The following is a 16,274-nucleotide window of genomic DNA, read 5'->3' as shown; positions in this document are numbered from 1 at the left end:
TCCGGGGGTGCGGACAGGAATGCGCCTGAAGAAGACGAAGCCTGGATAACAAGACTCTCAGGCGTGGAGTGTTGGGACAGGAATTTAGGGTCGTTCGGAGCGGGCCGATGGCGGCGTGCGATAGTCCTGTTCACAGGAGCCCCTGTGTTGGGTTTGGACCATGTACCCAAAAGGACATTGGTGAGGGACTCATTAAACGGCAAAAGGGGTTCTGAAGTAGAAGCCCTAGGCTGAAGCACCTCCGTCAGAAGATTAGACCTGACCTCAACAGTGGGAAGCTCGAGACCAAGGACCTCAGCTGCCCTATTGACCACCATACCATAAGTTGCTCCCTCTGCCGTAGCCACGGTAGGAGGAGATAGCATGCCAGTATCAGAACTATCCAGGCCACTGGCTTCGCCCAATTCCTGAGCCCAGTCCATAGCAGGGTCATTCTGGTATTCATAAGGGACAAGTGACCCCTCCAATTCCTCCCCATATTCATACCCATAAGAAAAAGGGTCTGAATCTGACCTGGGGTGAATAAGCCTCATCGAAGCCACCGAGTCGTCGGGGATAAGGATTGGGTCGATGTGGATAGTGGGCACCACCGACGTCGGGAGCGTCGATAATCGACCTGGCACCGGGGAAGCTCTCAAGGGTGCGCAAGGATCTGGAGGTGACCTCGGTGGCCGGAGCCAAAGCTGCCGGTGCGGAACCCGAAGGCCCCTCAGCCGAACCCCTTGGGCTCGAAGGCGCCGTATTGGCCTCATAAAACTCTTTAAGCTGGGCGGGGGTCGCTCCGGCTCTGGGAAACTCTGGGAAGCTCAGAGCCGACCCAGACGCAGGCTCCGAGGAGGGAGGCCTTGTGCGTGGGCGCTCTTCCCGCGTCAGGTCGGCCGAGCAACGGGGCGAAGTCGGAGAACGATGGGACTTCTTCGACTTCTTCTTCTTCTTACCTTTATCCGAGGATTTAGAAGAAGATGAGTGGTGATGACTCCGCGACCGATCTTGAGACTTTCCTCTCGAGCGAGACTGAGACCTATGGGGAGTCGAGTGCCAGGCCGCCATTAGCTTTAGGGACCGCTCCCTCAAAGCCTTCGGGTGCAAGGCCCGGCACTTGGAGCACGACTTCGGGTCCTGGTCACGCTCGAGACACCACAGACAAACCTGATGAGGATCCATCACCGACATCGTCCAATGACAGTCCTTGCATGGCTTGAACCCGGTCTTCAGGGACATCCTCGACGCACCAGAGTTTCACAGGAAAAAAGTCAACAAAACGGTCGAATTCAGCCCAAAAATAGCCAGGGTAGCTCTTCTCCGGATCAGCGCGTGGTGCGGAAAGAAAAGAACTGACATCACTGCGCGAGGGCGGCGTCTATATACTACTTCTGACGTCATCATGGCGACCACGACGCCAATGGCACCCGCGGAGTCGACCAACGCCACCTGCTGACGCGCAAGGGTATTGCTCGAAGAAAAATCTCCGGATCCAGTCTGACGCCTAGGGAAAATTCAAAGGGAAGGAATCCGCAACTAGAAGTCTCTATCAGATATTTAGAGTGCAAAGGTCTCGCGGGCAGATGTCAACGCTACATGTTTCTGAAAAAATAGAGCTTTTAGTCTGCTTAGCTTGTCAAAATTTACATTAATAGTAGCAATATGAGGCCAAATATCTGCCACTTTCATCTCTTGCATGGGGGGTAAAAGCACATTACTTCAACAAGTTACAATTTTGGAGACCGAAACTACATAGGAAATTCTGGCTCACATTCCACAACAGCTCTCACTGTTTAGGAGCACATAACTTCCATTTGAGAGCACCTGGAACGCTGGGCGAATCAAGGGGGCAGGAACTCCCTCCCTTTATATACAAGCCAAATTTGCTGCAGAAGCGTTACAAGCTCCATGCAAGGGCAGCTGTTTGCAAACCATTGAATTGCTCACAGAGCTCTCTCATTCTCTGCTGCTAAAAAATACCTTTTTGATGTCATTGAAACATTTGAACAAGAAGGGTAGCTCCCACACCTAATGAATATACACTTCTCCTAGCCTTTCAAATCTGCCTACAGTAATGTGTTTCCAGCAAGATGTGTATTGGAGTGTTGAAATACGCAGATTGATATGAATTAACCATACTGCAGATGGAATTTCCGCCACAGTAAAAGGCAACTTCTTTAACTTTTCGATGTTCAGTATAACATAAGTCGCTTCCTTCTTAGCCATTATTTGTTGCTGTTGCGTCAAATTAAATGTGGCAAAAAAAGGTCTTCTGCTCTGATGTAACATCATGGAATGCGACCACTTTTCAATGTCTGTAGTGTCCGACCCAAATGCACAATGGACCTAAGTTGACAGTGTCCATATTATTAAGATGACATGTCAGTTTGCATACTGTCAATTGCAGAATAAATGATGTTCCTAAGAGTGTGTATGCGGTCAGACAAGGTGTTAATCCCATTATCTGCAACAGCTAATGCTTTCTGTAAGTTATCCTGATCAATTTGCCTTAATTGAGCTTCTTGTTGTGAAACTTTCAAAATGTTGTTGTAAATTGCACATAAGAAGTGCTTTTTACATTGTCTTGTGCGACCTAACAGAAAATCTTGTAAGTCTGTGTTATTTGACAGGAGGCTGGGGTGTTCTTTTACAGCATCTAGCGAGGAACTTTTTAAGCATTGCTAGCATAATTTTCCTACACTGTATGTTGATACAATACCAGAATGTTCTGATGACACAAAGCAAGGGTCTGGTCTGCTCATTGTAAAATCCCCCGTGGAGTTTACAAAATGTGCATGACAACCATTTGTGTCCACTGGCCACAATATCCACCTGCCAGAACTTGAAAGTTTTGTGTTAAATGTTCCATTCTGACCCACCGATCGAGATGTTCTCCAGTTGCATTTATGCCATTTGTAAAATTTAGCAGAAGTGGGAATATTGGGCGCATTAATTTCTTTGATTTTTGCCAGGCCTAGACAACTTGTCTGCTGCACTGTCATTTAAAAATATAATTTGTAAAGGTATCAGGCAGGCTCTAAATAAAGCTTCCCTTCCCTGTATTTGCCACTTTTTAGTTCCCCAAATCCGCTTTAAGTCAATCGACTTCATCCAATATTCATAGCCTTCAATAGCCAACCAGAAAACAAAGGAATGCAAATAAATCAATTTACGGTCAGTTAGCAATACATTGTGTATTTCCCTTAGGGGCAATTTAAAATAATAGGACACAGCATTTTGAACTTTATGCCCAGAAAAATAAGTAAACCTTTCCATATATGTTTTGGAACTCCCCACTGGTGGGGTTGGACAATGTTCTCACTGTGTAAAACTAAAACAGTCTTCCAGGTACTTGCTCTATGAATGAAATAATGTCCATAATAATCATAAAAGAACGTATTTCCATAATTTTATTTTGTTTGGTAAATATCTTCACTTTCAAATACAGTAAAATACTCTAGCTCAGAAAGCATAGAATCAACTATTTTTACATCCCAGTCATCGGAAACAATCCTAGGTGTTATCACATCATTTAAGGAAAGTTTTAAAAAGTATGGAATTTGAAGAACCTCCATCAGACCAAATATTTCGAAAGATACTTTATCTCAAACAATCCCACCAGGAATTGGTATAGCTGAATTATTCACAAGGTGCAAGTCTTGATAGATCTCATGTGACGAAAGATGCAGTTTTAGGTCCTCATCCACCAGTTAAACTGCAGAGCATTCCGCAAGGTAATGACCATGTATGAATAAGAAAAAGACAAAGACAAACCCAATCCAAAGGAGAAAGGCAAGTACCGCTAGTAAGAGTCACAGATAGTTCCATGTGCAAATAAAATAGTAAATTTTGAGCCAATTTATCAGCTTACGTGCTCTTGACAATGAAGTCGCAAACGAAGTAGATGAGTTGGTGAAAGAGTCATTGACGTCAGCAAAATATCCAGATGCATTTTGTGCAAAAGCTGGAGCTATGTGAGGAAGTGGAGAATTAGCAGAAGTCTCCCTTGGTGGTTCGTAGTAGACAATTACATCAGTTTGAGTTGAATTTGAGTAGGATTGGTCATTATTTTGGCTGGTTCTTGTTGTAGATGAAGACAAGAATACTAATGAAAGATTATTTTCCACCATTCCAAAGCTTGGGGAAGTGTCCTCATCGCTGCTCACAACCTATTGAGGAACTACCTGGTCTGTCGTGAGAAGGATCCAGGAACTACCCAGAAGACCTCTACGTCTGCTGTGTAGGATCGGCCACATGGTGTAACTTGACATTATCAATGGAGAGAAATTGGTTTTCTTTGAGTCAGTCAGCGGTGGTAAAATCCCAGCTCTAGTACTGTGTATTCCCAGGACTGGAAGCGGTAAACGATATGAAGAACCAATCTCCTTTTCACAGCAATCTTTTCTCGCACTAGTTCCCCAACTTTCGGAATCCAGCAGTAGATGTTTTTGGTGTATCCCTTCTTCCCAAGGAGGTGGCACATGCAGACATGTTTTCATCATGGAACTGTTGTAATTCTTGCAACACAGTTATACGTTCATTTATGTCAAAAGGTGTCTGCTGCCTTCGTGGCAGAGCCATCAAAATCTGTAACGTACATTTGTGTTCCAAACAGCACCTCATATGGGATGCACCCTCCCAGGGACCTTCTGGGCAGATTATTAAGCACTCTATGGACACCATACAGGTGACTAAGCTAACCATGACCCATGCCTAATACTCTCGCTGTTAAAGATTACTTTAAGTCTTGATTCTTCCATTCCACTACACTGTTACCCTCTGATGGTAGGAGGATGAGAAATTAAGTTGGACCCGTAACTTAACCATGGTGTCCCTGAATGCCCTTGAGGCACAGGCAGGGCCATGGTCCAAGTAGAAAGCCACAGCTGCATTTGTAATGATAAAGACTTGCACATCTTTAACAGCAGTTCCGAGTGTCATCTGATCGTAGTGGCCATACCCATAGAAACTGCAGCATGAGTCGACAGGACCTAATATCTATTTTATTTGTATGCACCATCAGGTATACGGGGACCACGATGGTCCAGGTGCACACATTGCAGTGGCTTGTTTGAAATAAAAAGGGGTGTGCGGTGGGTGCTCAGCGGTGGACCCTTTAATTTGTTGACAGATGTCACAGCAAAGGACATACTGTTTTGTCTGTTTGTATAGAACTGACCACTAATAGCGTTTTCAGAATAAAGAAACAGTAGCCGCCACACCTGCATGGGCAGAAGTAACTCCGTCATGTGCTGCTTTTATCAACTTACATATTTGGTCTTGGTTGGGGATCGTACGATCACCCACCCCTGGTGTTGTTACTAAGGCAGTAATCAGGCTAGTTATGCAGTGGGAATATATGGCAAAATATGCCTTTGGTAATGGCTTGTCATCAGCCAAAGCTTTCACAGCAGTCAGTGTTTCATCATCCAGCCTCATATGTGAATGAGTTACTGCAGCAATAGAAGCTGTAGCTACTGCTGACTTGGCTGCTTCATCAGCCAAAGTATTGCCTCTAACGTGGACTCCTACTCAATGATGTCCCAATGTATGAAATACATGGGCACTGGGTAGAGTTTCTTTCAGATCTGCTACTTTCCCCCACAGTAACGTGTGTTTGATGGTGTTGCTTTTCAAATCTCTGAACCCATTCAGACACCAGTAATGCAGATATTCAATGAAGGACTGGACACAGTAGTACGAATCACAGACTATTAATGTTGGTTGCTCTGGATCCGTTTGTTCCAGTGCCATCACCAGAGCCTTGTGCTCTGCTAGCTGTACAGTGCAGTCCCCTAAGGTCTGCGTGTATTTTGTGGATGGAACTCACAGTCTTTCATGTAGCCACTCAAAGCCGCACAAGTGGCGGAGTATTGGTGTTTAGCGCATATGGCTAGTTGGGCTGAACCATCAGTGTAAATGACTGTTTGATATTGATCAATTGGCAAATTTGCAATTTTGGGTCAAAAATGTAATCTACATCAGTGGCTGTCAGAGATGTTGCTCTTTGGATCCACCGTGGATGTAACACTTTTGCATTAGGAACGCTGGCCTTTGTGACAGCCTCGAGGGCTGGGACCGGAGAGATGACAATAATGTGTTTCACCTGAGCCAGAGGTCTCTCTTTAATGACAGCCATCTGAACAGCTGTCAGAATGTTTTCTGTGGGAGCAAAGTGTTGTTCAGCTGTGGAGTACAGGTGTGATTTGTATGCTATAGGGATGGTATCACCCTCATTAAAAGTTACATAGGTGAAGCCAATGGCACCAGCAATTACTATGATGACCACATTTGTTTTATTGTCCCTTGTGTGTAAGTGTTTACTACACGCATGTCTTGTTGCAATGCTCTGAGAATGCGTGTGTTCGACTGTCCAAAATTTGCTTGAAAAGTCAGACATATTAAATCATATAATGATTTAATATGTTGTGCATAATCTGGAATGTAGGTTCTTCCAAAGTTGAAAAAGCTCAATAAGGACCAGAGAATTTTTATGGGATTTGTTGGTAGAGATTATGCGCATTTGTTTAGAAAGTGGAGAGTTAGGCTCTTTCCTAAATCTGATAACTCGTATTCCAAAAATAGGACACAGAGAAAGGCAATTTTTGTTTTCTTGAAACTGAATTTGTAGCAGACTCATGCAAATCCCACAACAATGTGGGCCACCCGTTTTCCATGTTGTAGGAAGTTGGCTCTGTATATACTATTTCAAAGTAAGGAATAGTGTGCACAGAGTCCAAGGGTTCCCCTTAGAGGTAAGATAGTGGCAAAAAGAGATAATTCTAATGCTCTATTTTGTGGTAGTGTGGTCGAGCAGTAGGCTTATCAGAGGGTAGTGTTAAGCATTTGTTGTACACACACAGGCAATAAATGAGGAACACACACTCAAAGACAAATTCCAGGCCAATACGTTTTTATATAAAAAAAATATATATTTTCTTAGTTTATTTTAAGAACCACAGGTTCAAGATTTACAAACAATACTTTAAATGAAGGGTATTTCACTGAGGTGTCTTAGGAACTTTGAATCATCACAATAGCATGTACAGTTTTGGCAATAAGCTATTTTAAAAATGGACACAGTGCAAAAATCAACAGTTCCTGGGGGAGGTAAGTATTTGTTAGGTTCACAGGTAAGTAAAGCACTTACAGGGTTCAAAGTTGGGTCCAAGGTAGCCGACCGTTGGGGGTTCAGGGCAACCCCAAAGTTACCACACCAGCAGCTCAGGGCCAGTCAGGTGCAGAGGTCAAAGTGGTGCCCAAAACACTTAGGCTTCAATGGAAATAGGGGTGCCCCGGTTTCAGTCTGCCAGCAGGTAAGTACCCATGACTTCGGAGGGCAGACCAGGGTGGTTTTGTAGGGCACCGGGGGGGACACAAGCAGGCACAGAAAGTACACCCTCAGCGGCACAGGAGCGGCCGGGTGCAGAGTGCAAACAGGTGTCGGGTTTGCAATAGGATTCAATGGGGAGACCCGGGGGTCTCTTCAGCGATGCAGGCAGGCAAGGGGGGGGGGCTCCTCGGGGTAGCCACCACCTGCCCTGGAGTTCGGTTCCTTCAGGTCCTGGGGGCTGCGGGTGCAGTGTGTTTTCCAGGCGTCGGGTACCTTGAAGCAGGCAGTCGCGGTCAGGGGGAGCCTCTGGATTCCCTCTGCAGGCGTCGCTGTGGGGGCTTGTGGGGGTCAACTCTGGCTACTCAGGGGCTCGCAGTTGCCGGGGAGTCCTCCCTGTGGTGTTAGTTTTCCACAGGTCGAGCCGGGGGCGTCGGGTGCAGAGTGGAAAGTCTCACGCTTCCGGCGGGAAACTTGGGGTCTTTAAAAGTTGCTTCTTTGTTGCAAAGTTGCAGTTTTGTTGAACAGGGCCGCTCTCCTCGGGAGCTTCTTGGTCCTTTTAGATGCAGGGTAGTCCTCTGAGGCTTCAGAGGTCGCTGGACCCTGGGGGATGCGTTGCTGTCGCAGTTTTTCTTGAAGTGGGGAGACAGGCCGGTAGGGCTGAGGCAAAAGCAGTTGGTGTCTCCGTCTTCTCTGCAGGGCTTCAGGTCAGCAGTCCTTCTTCGTCTTCAGGTTGCAGGAATCTATCTTCCTAGGTTCTGGGGGCCCCTAAATACTGAATTTAGGGGTGTGTTTAGGTCTGGGAGGTTAGTAGCCAATGGCTACTAGCCCTGAGGGTGGCTACACCCTCTTTGTGCCTCCTCCCTGTGGGGAGGAGGACACATCCCTAATCCTATTGGGGGAATCCTCCATCTGCAAGATGGAGGATTTCTAAAAGTCAGAGTCACCTTAGCTCAGGACACCTTAGGGGCTGTCTGGACTGGGGAGTGACTCCTCCTTGTTTTTCTCATTATCTCCTCCAGCCTTGCCGCCAAATGTGGGGGCAGTGGCCAGAGGGGCGGGCATCTCCACTAGCTGGGATGCCCTGTGGCGCTGTAACAAAGGGGGTGAGCCTTTGAGGCTCACCGCCAGGTGTTACAGTTCCTGCAGGGGGAGGTGAGAAGCACCTCCACCCAGTACAGGCTTTGTTCCTGGCCACAGAGTGACAAAGGCACTCTCCCCATGTGGCCAGCAACATGTCTGTTGTGTGGCAGGCTGGCAAAACTAGTCAGCCCAAACTGGAAGTCGGGTATGTTTTCAGGGGGCATCTATAAGATGCCCTCTGGGTGTAGTTTTACAATAAAGTGCACACTGGCATCAGTGTGCATTTATTGTGCTGAGAAGTTTGATACCAAACTTCACAGTTTTCAGTGTAGCCATTATGGTGCTGTGGAGTTCGTGTTTGACAGACTCCCAGACCATATACTCTTATGGCTACCCTGCACTTACAATGTCTAAGGTTTTGCTTAGACACTGTAGGGGCATAGTGCTCATGCACCTATGCCCTCACCTGTGGTATAGTGCACCCTGCCTTAGGGCTGTAAGGCCTGCTAGAGGGGTGACTTACCCATGCCGTAGGCAGTGAGAGGTTGGTATGGCACCCTGATGGGAGTGCTATGTCGACTTAGTCATTTTCTCCCCACCAGCACACACAAGCTGGCAAGCAGTGTGTCTGTGCTGAGTGAGGGGCCTCTAGGGTGGCATAAGATATGCTGCAGCCCTTAGAGACCTTCCCTGGTATCAGGGCCCTTGGTACCAGGGGTACCAGTTACAAGGGAGTTACCTGGATACCAGGGTGTGCCAATTGTGGAGACAAAGGTACAGTTTAGGGAAAGAACACTGGTGCTGGGGGCTGGTTAGCAGGCTTTCAAATCATAACTTGGCATCAGCAAAGGCAAAAAGTTAGGGGGTAACCATGCCAAGGAGGCATTTCCTTACACATGTTGAATGAGATCATCATCCATTAGGACGATGTCGTTGAAATAAGACAATGCCTCAGGGTAAATGTCATGTAAAATGGATGTTACACATGCTGAGAAACAGCCCAGGACTGTCCTTATACCCCTGTGGGAACCTACATTTTTTTTCTGTGAGTCTAAAGCACTAAATGCTGTTAGATTCATACTATCAGGCACTGTTGGAAACGGCCTCTCTGCAGGGTCACCCCCAAAATTTTGCCTTCCTCCTCTTCTTTTTCTGACCTCATTTTTGCTTCCAACCAGTGCTAAAGAGCATGTGCTCTCTCCCTAAAAACTTGGTAACATTGGCTCATACCCAACTGCCATATTTAATTGACTTGTAATTCCCCAGTAAAGTGCACTACATGTGCCGTGGGCCTGTAAATTAAATGCTTTTAGTGGGCCTGCAGCACTGATAGTGCCACCCACATAAGTAGCCCCTCAACCGTGTCTCAGGCCTACCATTGCAAGGCCTGTGCAAACAGTTTAACTGCTACTTCGAATTAGCATTTAAAAGTACTTGCCAAGCCTTAAACTCACCTTTTTCTACATATAAGTAACCCCTAAGTTAGGGTGCAATGTGGGTAAAAGGCAGGACATGTACATGTGTGTTTTATATGTCCTGGTAGTGGAACACTCCTAAATTAGTTTTCCACTACAGTGGGGCCTGCTTCTTTCATAGGACAGCATTAGGGCTACCCTCATATTCTGATCAGAAAGTGGTAACCAGGTCATTTAAAATGGCCAGAATGGTAATAGAAAATACTGCTTATTGGTGAGGTTAAATATTATATTACTATTTTAGAAATGCCACTTTTAGAAAGTGAGCATTTCTCTGCACTTAAAAACCATGTGTGCCTTACAGCCCGTCTCCAATCAATGTCTTGGCTGGGCGGCAGCTTCCTTGTGCACTCCACCCAGACAACCACGAACAGTGGACACTCAAGTTACACCTGCACTCATCTGCATACTGAATGGGTCTTACTGGGCTGGAAGGGTGGAAGGCCGGACACTTACATTTCAAAGGCTAGTGGCCTGCCCTCACACAGTGGACTGCCAACCACCCTTCTGGGACCCTGGCAGACAGATGTGTACTGAAAGGGGAAGTTGTGCACTTCAAAACCACTCTTTGAAGTCAACCCCCTCCCCTTCAGAGGCAACTTTGGGCATCAAAACTGGGTCTCTGACCCCACCAACTCAGACACTTCTGGACCTGAACCAACCTGCAACCTGTCAAGAGAAACTGCCTGGCTGCCCAAATGACTCATCTAGACTGCTTTGCTGAGAAGGACTGTTGCCCTGCTGCCGTCTGACTTTGTTAAGAAGTGGACTCCAAAGGCTTGGATTGCGCTTGCCTCCTGTTTTCTGAAGTCGCAGGGCTAAAAAATGTAGGCCCTCATTATGACCCTGGCGGACGGCGGTATTTTGGACAAAGGTACTGCCAACAGGCTGGTGGTACCGCTCCCCAAAATATGACATTGGCGGTTTGGCTCAAGCCAAACCGCCAATATACCACTCCGTCCGCCGGGGCGGTAACAGCCGCCGGGCTGGAGACTTCAGTCTCCAGCCAGGCGGCCATCACTGTCCCACCTGCGGGATTATGACCCCGCCTACCGCCATGTATTTTGTGGATTGCTTACCGCCACGAAAACCATGGGGGTAGGCACTATCAGTGCCAGGGAATTCCTTCCCCGACACTGATAATGGTCTCCCCGCCCCCCTCCCCAAAGTCCCTCACCACCAGACACCCCCACGACATACACGCACATTCACGCACCAAAATACACATGCATACACACACTCATACCCACATTCACCCACGCATGCATACATACACACACAGACACACATACAAGCACCCACGCATTCACACAACACAACATTAACAGCACTCACAACCATGCACGCACACACTTATTCCACACGCCACACACCCGCATGCACGCACAAACATACACCCACAGACACACACAACACCCCCCTCCCCTGTCAGAGCACCCGACTTACATGCTTGCAGGGGTCCTCCGGCAGGAGACGGGACATAGCGCTGCTGCCAGCAGCAGCGTCCGCCAGCAGAACACCGCCAGGCCGAATCATGGCCACCTTACCGCCGTCCGCTGCCATGGCCGCAGCTGCAATTCCGCCAGCCTTCTGGCGGAATTTTGGCTACGGTCGTAATATGGCGGACGGTAGGTAGCCGCGGCAACGGTGTTTTGGCGGCTGTCACCGCAGAGGTAGGCAATAATGAGGGCCTTAATCTCTTCAGGAAACTCCTTGTGCGCCGAGAACCGACGCACAGCCTACCGGAAACGATGCACAGCTGTTTTGCGACTGAGAAATCGCTTCACAGCCGAACCATAACGACACAGCCCGGCTTCCTGAGTGAAGAATCGGCGCAGCGTCTGCTGTGCGACAGAAAATTCACCGCATCACCTACCAGATCGACGCAACACCTGTGACTTCTTTCTGCACCCCAGGATTTCCCTGCGTCGTCCCTGGGTGTCAAAAGGATTCCCGCATTGCAGCGAGGAAATAAGACTGCATGCCAGAAATCGACGCAAAGCCCCTTGCAGCATGGAAAGAAACAACGCATCATCTGTGCCGCATGGGAAAATCGGACGCACACCCTAATTTTTCACGCGTCATCCTCTGCAGTCTCCGTGCGTGTTATTTTTTTATGCAAACCAGAGAAAACTGTTGATTTTTAAGATTTAAGACTCTCTTTAATCCTGCAAAAGTGATATCTCAACTTGTGCTTATTGAATCTTTATCGTTTTCACCTTAATTTAACCAGATAAATATCTTATATTTTTCTAAACCTGTGTGGTTTATTTTTCTGGTGTTTTCATTGTGTTACTGTACAATTTATTGCACAAATACTTTACACATTGCCTTCCAAGTTAAGCCTGACTGCTCAGTTCCAAGATACCAGAGGGTGGGCACAGGATAATTTGGATTGTGTGTGACTTACCCTGACTAGGATTGTGGCCCCTACTTGGGCAAAAATGTATACCTCTTTCAACTAGAGACCCCATTTCTAACAGGCATAATATTTTGTTAGAAGCCATTGGAAATAGCCATCATTGTTTTGCAGACTATTCTATATGAATGATCTGGCTTAGCAACCGGAAATAGGGGATTGTTCACTGGTGAAACAGTGGGCTCAATTACACCCTAGTGCCCTAGCTGTGCGAGAATCTCTCTTACAAGTGCTTTAGCCTCATGCCTAATAGGATATTGAGGATGAGGCTGTGGCTGGGACCTAATTGGTATTATGTGGTAGGCAGAATCTTTATCCCACACAACATGATGGCGATACAGCTAGGGGGCGTGTGCCAACGGCCAATCAAATGTATAGGACTCTTAACTGTACAGGAACCAGGGGTGAGAAAGAAGGCTTAATGATTTCTTCCACAGCAGGTCTTCATGGACAAATTCTGGCGGCCAATCTTTTTCGACCAATAAAATGTCATAAACGCCAGTTAGTGGTTTCAAAAATATACTATCAATCGTGCGCTCATATTCTTCCTCTAATTGTAGTTTTATTTTATACACCCTATTGAGAGGGGAGACATGCATGTCTGCAGTCTCCACTTCTAAAAAGTCGTCACTTGCTTTTACCTCCAGATGCTCTTGAAGATTCCGGCAAACTATTGTGACCTCTGCTGCGCTGTCTAGTAGAGCCAGTGCCCAGGTCCTGTTCTACAATCAAACTCATCTTGCGTGGCATTTCTTGCAGAAATAGCTGCCACCTTCTTTTTAAATTGTGCTTTTTGTTGTGGAAGTTTCTCTTTTTTAATTGAAGTTGCTGATGAGCGTTGTGAATCTTTTTTCAGTTTCATGTACTCTTTTCATTGTTCTGATCTCCCACCTCTCTCACTACGTCTAACCGGTGAGTTCTGAAAGGAACGATTGGTGTATTGTCAATATATTGATATGTATCAGGAGTTTTTATATTATCCCTATTTCTTAAGTTATAGTGTTTCTCAGGGGTCTCCGAATGTCGAGATTCTCCTCGGTCTTTTTTAGATGTTTGTTTTTGCTTATCCCAGCATTTTTAGTCCCCCTCAGCTGCTTGCTTGATAGAATCCTTCTTGGATTTACCTCGTAATTGTGGTTTACTAGGGCGGGGTTCCAAACTATCCTGACCTATACTTGAATAGGTTTCGGCAGTAATCTTAAAGCAGCTCACGTTCTTGATCCTGTGGAGGAACATGCCAGAACCGCATGCACACTGCCACTGATACTGCTTCCCCTTTGAGGTTACTTAATAATATTAAGAACACCGTAGCAAAATTGCCCATTAACTGCATCCCCAAATCCAGGGCAGCCCTGTTTTCAGCTTGACTGTGTGTTAACACTTCCGCAAGAATGGCACGTGTTGGTGTGCCATGCGCAGTAGTGGAGAGCACAGCAAATACCATGCCTCATGTGGTGCAGTTATCCACCACAGGAAACATCCCAAATTGCAAGCACATTGTGTGAATTCTGTGGTTACCTTGGGGTCCCGTATGGGAAAACACCGCTTCCAGCACATTTCTTTTTGAGCTAACTAAAACTGAATTTCTTCACGTTTTGCGGGAACTTTACCCATAATCGAATGCACCCTCTCAGGGTTAATGCCTGGTGTGACTGCATGCAGTTGGGCTGGGGCGGCCTGTGCTAGCCTAGTATTTAATGTTTGCATTACAAATTGCACTAAGAGTCTATATATTGCTGCAAGCTCAATGTATAAACAGCAAACCTCAACTACCGCCAAGGTGCCTGTATCAGGGTGTGTTGTGTATGTGGCCAAATGAGACCCGGTAGGGCCTTCGTTGCTTAAAGGACCTGGCATAACATGAAGTGTTGTATGTGGTAGGGCACCATCAAGCCAATTCTGGTGGTCTTGAAATATCAGAGGTATTTCTATGTATGCGTATGCTCTGTAATGCGCAGGTGCATTAGCATGTGTATAGTGATGAAATGTTTTAGTGTTCCCATGAACTGCTGGAAAATTAGCCCAAGAATAAAGAATTTCTGTTCTATAAGCTGGATGTGCCTCAACAACATATGTAACAGCACACGCCTGCTAAAATAACGTCACAACAAAGGAGTCCCTGACATAGAAGTAGATCGAGCACCAGGAGAGCCTTTTGACTTGGGTTCAGATTTTTTTAATCTGTTCCCTCAGATCTGAACTGCCTCTCCAATCTTACAGTGAGCCAACCAATCAGGTCCCCTCAGTCACAGGATACCGTGGTCTGGCCACCCTCCTCATAAGAGTTTGGCATCTGCCTGGGTGACGAACAGCCAGGGCATTTCCTTTGTATCGGAGCAGCAGCTACACTTGTTGGCGTAGAGGACCACGAGTCTGAACTTCATGCCGAGGTGATAGATATGATCTTCTCCGGGGTGGGATTCCTACACATGGATCCATTTGCCACGGTCCAGAACATGAAGTTTCTCTAGTTTTGTGCACTACACTTCCCGTTAATTGATTTCTTGGGGGTGCATTCCTATTCAATTGGTTGTAGGTCTCTATTATGCATTCATACTCGTCTCACTTATATAAAAAGTATTGGAGAAGGTGCTAGAAGGCAAAGCTCAACTAATCTTGTTTGCTCCAGACTGGGTAAGGAGGATTTGGTTTGCTGATCTGTTGAGACTCTGCTTTTGGTTCCCTCTTGTTCTTCCACGCACAGCAGACCTGCTTTCACAGCACGATAATAAAGTTTGACACCAATCCTTGGACAGTATGGCTGTATGCTTGCAAATAGTTTTACCAACTGAAGTGACCAATGTTATTTCACTGACAAGAAAACCTGCAGATCACCTGTGTGTTTCTTGGTGCGAATTGGAAGACGTGCATCCTTTCCAAACTAATCTCTCAGAAACCCTACATTTCGCACTATCCCTGGCTCAGCAGATTGTGTTGGTTGTCCTTTTAAAAAATTTAAGGTGGCTTTCTCTACCTTCATGTGCCTTCCGGATCAGCCATACCCTCCTTAAGTGTTCTTGGGGGCAATGTTTCTACAAAGTTTGCTCTGTCAGCTTGCTGTGGCTGGCACATTTTCTACAAAGTTTCCATTTCCACCCACACCATTTATTGAACTGAAGTGGGGTTTCGATCTAGTTTTAACCTTCCTCATGGCCTCTCCACATGAACCCTCCACAATTGTCCTATACAGTTACTGACACTGACCACTATATTTCTAGTGGCCATAACTTTGGCCTGTAGGATCAGTGAACCACAGGTTGTTTCGGTCTGGTCACCTTTTATTGTGTTCAATCCCTATCAGCTGGTTCCTCACATGCACCCTTCCTTCTTACTACCTCTACCTTTCACATGGGCTAGTGCATCATTCTCCCATCCTTCCCTCTTCCTTCTTCTAATCCCACCAAGGAGAGGAAAGAGTATATAAGCTAGAGCCTTGGCCTTTGCAAAAGACAGCAGAGAATGAATGATAATTTCTTTGTGATCTTCTTTGGAGTCAGGAAGGACAAAGCAGTAACCAAGCGCACAATCTCACATTAGGTTTCTCATTAGATAAAGAGGTTTTGTTTCGGCCATGAAAGAACATCCAGCTGGTATCAAGTGGTGCCCCAGTGCCTGATATTTGTGGGTAGCCACATGACCTTATTTGCAAACACTTATCCCTCATCAGCCTTGCAGTGATGAATACTTTACAGAGGCTGTGTTGCATGACTTCCTTGATTAATTGGCACTACTCAATCCCATCTACTGGGGTTGGGTGGGGGTTGGCTTGCTTTTGGACTCAATCACGGGTTTAGGAATCTGCAGGAAGAAATGCTATCTTGGTTCCTCTCTGCATGTCGTGAAGGTGTGGAATAAAATTGTAGGAATTTATACTAGCACACCAGATATACTATATACTTCACCTCCTGGTTGGATGAAGCTGTGACTGAAGGTGGATGGGACACATCTTGGGATCTAGTCTGGTGAGTGGGGATATTCCTAACTT

This window comes from Pleurodeles waltl, chromosome 5, assembly GCF_031143425.1.
Source record: "Pleurodeles waltl isolate 20211129_DDA chromosome 5, aPleWal1.hap1.20221129, whole genome shotgun sequence".
NCBI lineage: Eukaryota > Metazoa > Chordata > Amphibia > Caudata > Salamandridae > Pleurodeles > Pleurodeles waltl.
This window is presented reverse-complemented; position numbering follows the sequence as displayed.